This window comes from Bactrocera tryoni, chromosome 5 (genome assembly GCF_016617805.1).
Source record: "Bactrocera tryoni isolate S06 chromosome 5, CSIRO_BtryS06_freeze2, whole genome shotgun sequence".
Classification (NCBI taxonomy): domain Eukaryota; kingdom Metazoa; phylum Arthropoda; class Insecta; order Diptera; family Tephritidae; genus Bactrocera; species Bactrocera tryoni.
Window position 1 is genome coordinate 61,917,991 of NC_052503.1, and position 9,468 is coordinate 61,927,458.

Sequence of the window (9,468 nt, forward strand, 5' to 3'; positions counted from 1 at the left end):
TCCGCATACCGGCTCTGCGGACGAGTGACTACCCTTTCCGGACTACTCGTGGGACCAAACATGAACGCAAACAATACAAAAACAACAACAACAACAACACCAACTACAACAACCAAATTGACGACAACAGCAACGACTAAGGACGATGAGCTATCGGAATCCTATAACGGAATCCGATGAGGACGAACTACTTGCCTCCAGCCAGGAGACGAGTAAGAGTACTACCGAACATACCAAACAAAGTATACCGGTAGATACAGCAGTGAAAGCCACAGAGGTAAGGGACGAAGCGTCCACCTCCAAGGCTGCCATGAGCACCAACCAAAGTGCACTGGCGGCTAAAAAAGTGAGAACAAAAAGAAGCGCAAGAAATCCCAAAAATCAGCCGAGGAAAAACCGGTACAAGAGGGTTGGTCTTCATACTAGGGAAGATAGCCAAAGACCAGGCAGCCGGTACCCCAGTTGATGAGGCTGAAACAAAGCGCCTCAAATCCATCGTAGAGGAATATGAAGGCTACCTGAAAAGGAAGCAATCACAACCTCAAGTAGAGAACAACTAGAGAGCTCTTCTCAAAAGAGAAATCGCTCCATCACAGAGGTACCCGGAACTCAGCCCAAAAAACCGAGGCGGAGTGAAGGAGAACACAGCAGCACAACAACGGCAAGGCATTTCTGCGATGTATCCAGGGATAGCCTGCAGGTGGCCATTATAGATGGAAATTCCTCCTCTCCGGGCACAATACAGGAGAGATGGGGTGAGATCGACGTCAGATTGTCGAGTATGGTGCTAAGCTATGTACTCGATAATCCTGCGGGTCCTCACCCGGAGTTTGACTCCTCTGAGACCCTCAGGGACTACAGGGTCATCAAATGCGCGGACCAGGCTTCGCCAGATTTCCTGACGGGTAGTGTTGCTAAAATTTGCAACAAAATACCCGCCAGGAACATTCCGAAGAGACCTCGGCTCGCATTTGGTTACCCCCTCTAGAGGAGCCAGGCGAAAAACTCCTTAGAACAAATCTATACCTGGTATAGAGCAGTGGCAGCTAATCAAAGAGGAAAAACAGAATAAAGCAAGCAAGCCAATACTAGTGGCCATTTGTGATGAGTCCATTGAGGCTCTGAAGAAGACTGACTACAAAATCAGCTTCGGAATCCGCAAGGCCAGACTAAAAATCTTCCAAGGCGACAAAGCGGCTGACGAAGACGACACGGAAGAGGTCGACGACGCCAGCCAGTTACTAAGGAATGTGGGCATCGAAGAAACCCGAGATGCCCAATAACAACCTTAGATGTGTACAGATAAACCTGCAGCACTCGAAGAGTACTACAGCGAATCTGACAACCCTCGTGAACGAGAGGGGCATCGACATCAGCCTAGTACAGGAGCCCTGGGTCAATGATGATTCCATTAAAGGGCTAAACAGCAGCAACTATAACCTGTTTTACACACGGAACAGAGGTAAACCTAGGGCATGCATCCTTATCAATAAAAGTATAAATGCATTTCTTTGTCCTAATTACAGCACAGCAGATATCACAGTGGTAAAGGTGGAACAGAAGGAAAAGCCCTTCTTCTTGGTCTCGGCCTACTTGGCCCATGACGAAGACTTACCACCGGCCCCTCTCGCCAGACTAGTAGAGGAGAACAGGAGGGATGATGTCCTAATAGGGTGTGATGCAAACGGAAGGCACACCGTATTGGGTACCTCCAGTATAAACACTAGAGGTGAGTCACTCTCACAGTATATTCTGAATAGCAATTTAAGTATACGCAACAAGGGCGATAAGCCAACTTGTATTTTTCCAAACTCGGATAGTTTTCCCGGTGGGAGGAAGTGATGGACCTCACGCTATCAACATAAACAGACAGTCTCGTTATGGATAACTGGAGGGTATCCAATTTGCCATCCATGTCGGATCACTCCTGGATACTCTTCAGCATCCGTGAGAAATACAGTGCGCCTCTCACATACCGGAACCCTAGAAGAACGGCATGGGGAAAATTTACCAGTATAGCAACAAAATGCCTTGAAAAGGAGGCAACAAGAGTATCAGAAATCCTGAGGAATTAGATTCAGAAGTAGAGAAGTTGGAAAAAATTTAACCACAACATTTGATAAATCTACTCTGCTAACAGTTTTGAAAAAGAAAAAGTCTCTTCCTTAGGTGGAACAGTGAACTTAAGAGTTTGAGAACACAACTAAGGAAAACTTTCAATGAGAGTTTTAGAACCAAAATCTGGCAGCCATATAAAGACATTATGAAAGAATACAAAAAAGCAGTCAGGAAAGCTAAAAAGGACTCATGGCAAGCTTTCTGCACATCGATAGAAAGTTGTAGAGAAGCCGCTAGGCTGAGTAAAATGCTATCCAAAGATCATATTAACACTGCCTACATTAGGGCTGAGGGAAGTGATTGGACCTCCTCGGCAAAAGAGTCCCTGGAGGTACTAATCACAACGCACTTCCCCGGGAGCCAGCAAAAACCTTCAACGAGGGTTCAACCAGAACCACCGCTGAATGCAGCTGACTATCGAAGCCAAATAGTAGACAAAAGAAAAATCAAATATGCCATAAACAGTTTTGCACCATTTAAAGCGGCAGGTCCTGACGGGATTATGCCCATACATCCTACAAGAAACTAGAAGAAGTAAAGTCCTGTCCTTCCAAAACCAGGCAGAAGAACACACGAGAATGCCAAAGGATTTTAGACCTATAAGCCTTACCTCCTGTATGCTGAAGGTACTAGAAAGGCTAATAGATTTACACGCAAGAACAATAATGGCGGAGAAGTTATCGAAGTCCCAACATGCGTACATGAAAGGCCGATCAACCGAAACCGCCCTTCACGAGAGGTGATAAGTGTAATCGAAAAATCACTACACCACAAACAATACACCATAACGCTGCATTTCTGTAGACATAGAGGGCGCCTTCAACAACATAGAAGTAAATGCGATAATTAATTCTCTGGCACATGGTGGCATAGACGACACTGTGTGCAGATGGATACTATCGATGCTTGAGAATAGGAAGATTATAGCTTCAAACGGCGCTATGCAACACAAACAAGCTATGTGAGTAGAGGAACGCCTCATGGGGGGTCCTCTCTCCGATTCTTTGGTTATGCAGCGCGCTGAACGAAATACCTACTCCAACTAAACGGTGGAAGGAGTGAAAGCAGTAGCGTATGCAGACGATATAGTGTTGTTGGTTTCAGGCATGTTTCCTTCAACAGTCAGCGAGATTATGGAAAGAGCACTTCGTAGGTTAAACCTATGGGCTAAAAACAATGGTCTAGGAGTTAACCCGAACAAAACAGAACTGATGCTATTCACAAGCAGAACCAAAATACCTCAGTTTCAACTTCCGGTTTACTAAACGGTACAACACTCACTCTATCCCCCCCCACAGCCAAATACTTGGGGGTGGAGATTGACACCAAACTGTCCTGGAAAATAAATATAGAAAAAAGAATAAACAAAGCATACATGGCCTACTATACTTGTAAGAAAATCGTCAATGTAAGGGGGGGCCTTAAACCAAGTATAATCATGTGGATGTATACGGTCATAAGACCTATAATTACATATGGAGCTCTGGTATGGTGGCCAGCGCTAAACAAACAATACAATATTACAAAATTAAATGGAATACAAAGAACAGCATGTGCGGGTTTTACGGGTGCAATCAGGTCATGTCCGACTGATGCGCTCAAAGTGATCCTGCATCAACTACCAATGGACATTTTTATTCACAAAACAGCAGCTATTGCGGCGATAAGAATAAAAGAATTGGGAGGTTGGAAACAGCTGAACTACGGACATAGTGTAATTCTAAACAAGTTCAACAATCAGAACTACATTCTCCCAAAGCTGGATTTCAGTAGACACTTCCAATAGTAGAGGAAGATACCACCTCAGTCTATACCGACGGGTCCAAAATGGACTGCGGAGTGGGCACGGGGGTATTCTCCGCTGATCTAGGCATATCTCTCTCTATACGTCTACCGAACTCGGCTAGCATCTTCCAAGCAGAAGTACTAGGCATAGAAAAAAACCTGCGAGGTTCTATTAGAAAACCACGGAAATATGCATAAAGCAACTATATTTACGGACAGCCCTCCTGGCATTGTCTTCACCCATAACAAGTTCCAGTATAGTTCACAGCTGCAAGAGAGCACTAAGCTCAATAAAAGACAAGCTCCAGCTAAACTTGATCTGGGTTCCCGGACACAGGAACTTTTTCGGTAACGAAAAAGCAGACGAGTTAGCAAAGCGCAGGAGCTTTCCCTCAATGAATCCGAGGCGGAGCTAATACCAAGCTCCGCTAGGATCGATAAAAGGAGAGATCAATAGACAATTTCAGCAAATTGCAAACAACAGGTGGAAAAACATTACAAAATGCGTCATAACTCAAACAATTATGGCCAACATATGACAGGAAAAGAACAAATGATTTATTAAATAGGTCAAGAAAAAGTATTTAGAGAATAACAGCTACCACAACAGGGCACTGGCCATTTGGGGAACATGCGTCCAAAATGGGATTGCCCTACAACGATATCTGCCGTGGCTGCGGAGTAGCAGGGAACAAGGAAACAATTTTCCATTTTCTCTGCGAACGCCCAGCTCTAGCACAGATCCGACACAAAACACTCGGAATGCACCAAGCACCAAATCTTGAATGGATTTCCACCAAAAGCATATCGGACATAAGTAGTTTCATCGAAACCTCAAAATGGTTTGAGAGAGAAGGTGAAACGTAATAGCAGATACAGGTGGTTCTACGAATAGTGTATCAAAATGGCACATCAAGTGCTAACTGAGCCCGATAGGGCTGCACTCCTACCTAACTACCTCATGGTCCTAAAAAAAAAGTATTCAACCGATTGCTTTAAAATTTGCATATGTTCTTTTACTCATTTATAGTTATCGTCCCTACCAGAATTGTTTATTTTCGAAAATATTTTCATATTTTTTTTTAAACGATTTTAACGAAAAAACCAGATTTTCGTGACGTTTTTTTGAAGTTCGACATTTTTTTTTTTTTATGTAAAAAACGATAAAATTTTTTTTTTGTACATTTCAAAATACAAATAAAAATATATTAAAAAATTAAAGTGATTGAATTTTTTTGTCGCATAAAAAAAATTTTCCTAAAAAGTGGTAATATGTATGCGTTCACATTAGAGTACCCCCTTAATTACTAAGCTAAATATGAGCGCGATTTGTCAGCCAGTTTGTTTACAACAGCTGCTTCAGTCGGTACAGCTTAGTAGTGCGTTCCGATTTTTACAATGAATGAAAATATCGAACAAAGAAATTGTCTTAAATTTTGTATTTCTAACCGAATTTCTTGTGCGGAATCGTTGCGAGTATTGGAAAAGGACATACGATCTTCGACCTCTTCAACCGATGAATATATTAAAAAAGTGAAGAATATGGTGCTTGAAAATCGTCAGGCAAATGTTAGAGAGATGACCAGAAAACTCGACATTGGGTATGAAAGCGTACTTGACCGACTCTTCCCGATAAAGCTGAATTTTTTTCAAAAATAGTGCCGTAAACTTCATTGTGCGAATTCCGATCCAATATTCATGGAGATCATTACATAACTAACGATAAGACATTCAAAAAAGTGCATATGAAAAGTGTTTCGAGGATTGGAAAAATCGTTGACATAAGAGTATTATATCTGATGGAGATTACTTTGAAGGCAAAAAAAATATAAATTAATGAATAGTTAAATATTTTGCGTTTTATTTACAATTTCCGGATACTTTTTTGTCGCAATATATATAGTACATATGCCTATATACGTATATACATATAGGTACAAGTAAATGTGATATATGTGTATATAAAATCATAATATTTTTTTTATTCAGCAAATCCTCCCTGCGTTCACCAATTGTACTTTCACTGAAAAGCGAACATCTTAAAAATTACAATTTGCATTCCCATGACACCAACTGTCCGCAAATGTCAGAACAGCAGCAACACGACGAGACAGTGGTTACAATAAAATTACTACAATGCCAACAGAATGAGAAATGAGGGAGTTATTTAAAAAAGAAGTGAAGAAATTATGCACATATAAGAAAGCGAAATCTTAGCAAAAGCAAAGCAAAGTAGCAGAAGATTAAAAAAAATGTCCACACACAACTATAAATATACGAGGGCGGTTCGAGAAATAGTTAGCAAAAGAAAAAAGAAAATTTTGGAAAAAGTGTGATTTATTTTCCAACATAGTTCCTTTTAAGCTCAATAGATTTTGACCCAGTGATGCTCCAAAGTTTTTTAGCCCGTCCAAAAAACTTGTTTTCTGTAAGTGTGTAAAGTAGACTCCCACATTCGACCCAAATCTTTGCCGACGCGTGAATTTTGATGCTGGTACGCAAAAAGAAGTCACACGAAACCAAATGTGAAGAATACGGTGAATAAGAAAGCAATTCCAATCAGGATTGTGGCAATACAAGATCGTAGACTTGCGTCACGTTATCTGCAGCATAAGCGAGTTTCGGGGCATCTGGGCGTGGCTCATCACGTTAAAACTCGTTAAACTATTTTCGACAATTGCCAACGAAGGATGACACTCACTGTATACAACATCCATGCGATATTTGTTTCCCTGCTTCGATTTCTCTTCCAAAAACAATATTCGAATAACTGTGTCAATATTTTTATATTTTTTTTAATTTTCAGCCTCGTTTCCGCATGCGGTCAAAACAAACTTGCGACTACTATTCTGCTGTTGACAGTAGCCATCTTCAAGAATTTATCACACGATTGCGAATCGCTCTGGCGCTTATAAGTAAGTACTTATCAAACCGTCTTCGCATAGTGGACAAAGGCTTCTTCATGCTTAGCCATGTCACTCAGCAAATCTCAGTGGAGAGAGCTGACAAGCAGAAAATGGAAAAAATATATTTTTTGTCTGGCAAAGAAAAGAGAAAATAGAAACTCAACAATCTTTAAAAAATACCAACACGTTTCGTAACGTTTGTAGTTGCTGTTTTTCATCATTTACCATATTTGGCAGCTTTCGCAAGATCAGGAATAAAAACAAGCACATACACACATTATTGGCGTTATGGTACAAAACGCTGTCCACCGCTGGGGCAGATGAGCCTGCAACCTGTCCGCTAAGGCAACTAACTGTGAATTGCTGAGTGCCAACTTGGCGCAGCTGCCAAAACGAATATACATATATACACACATACACTTAAGCTTGCTCGAAGCGAGCTGCCGTGCGCCCTTGACCTTTAATTCGATATACACACAAGTACACTCAATGCCTTGCACACATATACAACATAGCTGGCTACAATATGAATGTATGCATTTTGTTGAAAGTTTAATGTTTTATGCTTACTTTGAGTTCTTGTTGATTTTTTGTTTGAACCTTTACCCAGCGCTTTTATAACCTTGTTTGTTTTGTTGTTTATGTTGGGCTTTGCTTTCAATGCGCCTTTTATGCATTTATTCTGTCTGCGCGTCAGGTTTCTATTTCTCTTCAATTTTTCACTTTTGCATTATTTTTTTGAGTGGATTTTCTCTATTCTTTTCCCCTTTTTAAGTGAAAAGTAAACATTCTCAAGTCTTACGTGCAGGGATTATGTTAATTTCCAATGCTTTTTGTGGATGCAAATTTTTTCACGTTATTATTACATTTTCCTTTCTGGTTTTTTGTGCGCAAATTTATTGTAAATTTGAGAGTCATGTTGTAAAAATTGCCCCACCGGGTGGTCTTGCATTGTTTGAACAGCTCTTAAAAACTAACGGTTAGGCATGCTCACCCTTAGTGAGATAAAGAAGGAGTGAGAGAAAAAGAAATGAAAGAAAGAGAGGGAGATAGGAAAAGAAAGAGCAGGTGAGAGGGATATACTCGTTACTTAATATCGGCTCATGCGGCTTTATTTCAGTATGGTAAATAATTTAACAAAAATTGAAACTCACTAAGTGGTGTACACGAACAAACTTCTGCGTTCAATAATACTATCATACACTCTACCTACATAGTATGTATATATTTTTTTTTTATAGTAGGGGGAAGCATCGAAAGCCGAAGTGCGGAACTTTAATCCGCTAAACCTAACCTACTCCCAACTCAGCACTCTCCCACGGAACCACCGGCTAGGTATTACTTCGTGGGAGGAACAAGACATTTAAGTCTCCTCTATTGCGCGGACTGACGGACGCCTAGTCTGTTGAAAAGATCTCAGTTTGGTCATTATGAACGCTGACGCTTCGCTGACAGCTTTCCATTTATCAGTCGACTGACACATGAGTGTCGTTAAGTTATCGACCGTAAAACTACCACCGAGTGTGGTTTTTAGCTGTTCCCTTGTATTCGAAAATCGAGGGCAATGAAATAAAACATGTTCAGAGTCTTCTATATACTCTGTACACGTCGGACAGTTCAGACTGATGTCATTGTGGAATCTGAAAAGGTAGCTTCTAAAGCATACATGTCCACTAAGTATTTGGGTCAGGTAGAAGTCTGGGGACTTAGATTGTCGTCTGTCTATCCACGAGTGGATGTCCGGTATAAGTCGATGGGTCCAGCGCCCTTTGGATGAGGAATTCCACCGCTCCTGTCACATTTTAGTACTCTTGTTTCTCTCCTCTGTCCTTACCGATACTGTTTTAGGGTCAGGTAGAAATCTGGGGACTTAGATTGTCGTCTGTCTATCCACGAGTTGATGTCCGGTAAAAGTCGATGGGTCCAGCGCCCTTTGGATGAGGAATTCCACCGCTCCTGCCACATTTTAGTACTCTTGTTTCTCTCCTCTGTCCTTACCGATACTGTTTTAGGCGTTGATAATTGATATAAACGCTCGAGTATGTATATATGGCGATATGTTTGTAGATAAATCCATAATTTAACACTTTACACTTTTTATTACTAAAGCACAGTAAGTTCTGTTCCTATCGATGTCACTTTTAGATAATGGGATGCCCAATTTATTCCAGTGTGAGAGCGCCTCAGAATAAGCGTTTTTTTATATCATTTTCCATTGTAGCCAATAAATGTTTTTAATAATCCCTCGTTTCCAATTGCTTAACGTCAAAACCTCCTGAACTCGATCAACAATCGAAGTCAAAAGTCGGTTGTTTTAATGTATCATGAAATCATAAAAAAAAAATATTAAAATTGTTTCATCATAATGTATAAGACTGTGGACTTCGATTTTTGAAAATTTGATAATTTTGTTTTAAATAAATAAAAAAAAATATTAAAAAAAATCGGCCCACTCCGGAATTAGCAAGGATAGTTGTCAAATTAATTGAAGTTTTTTTTTTGAGGAAAAAAAAAATGGCGAACTTCCCAAAAAAAATTACGATTTTGCTTAAAAAAACCGATTATTTTATATATGTAATTGATCGTGGTAAATTTTTTTCGTGTATTTTTTCGAAAAGTTTATTCAAAAACAAAAATTTAAAAAAAAAGGTCCCCAAAA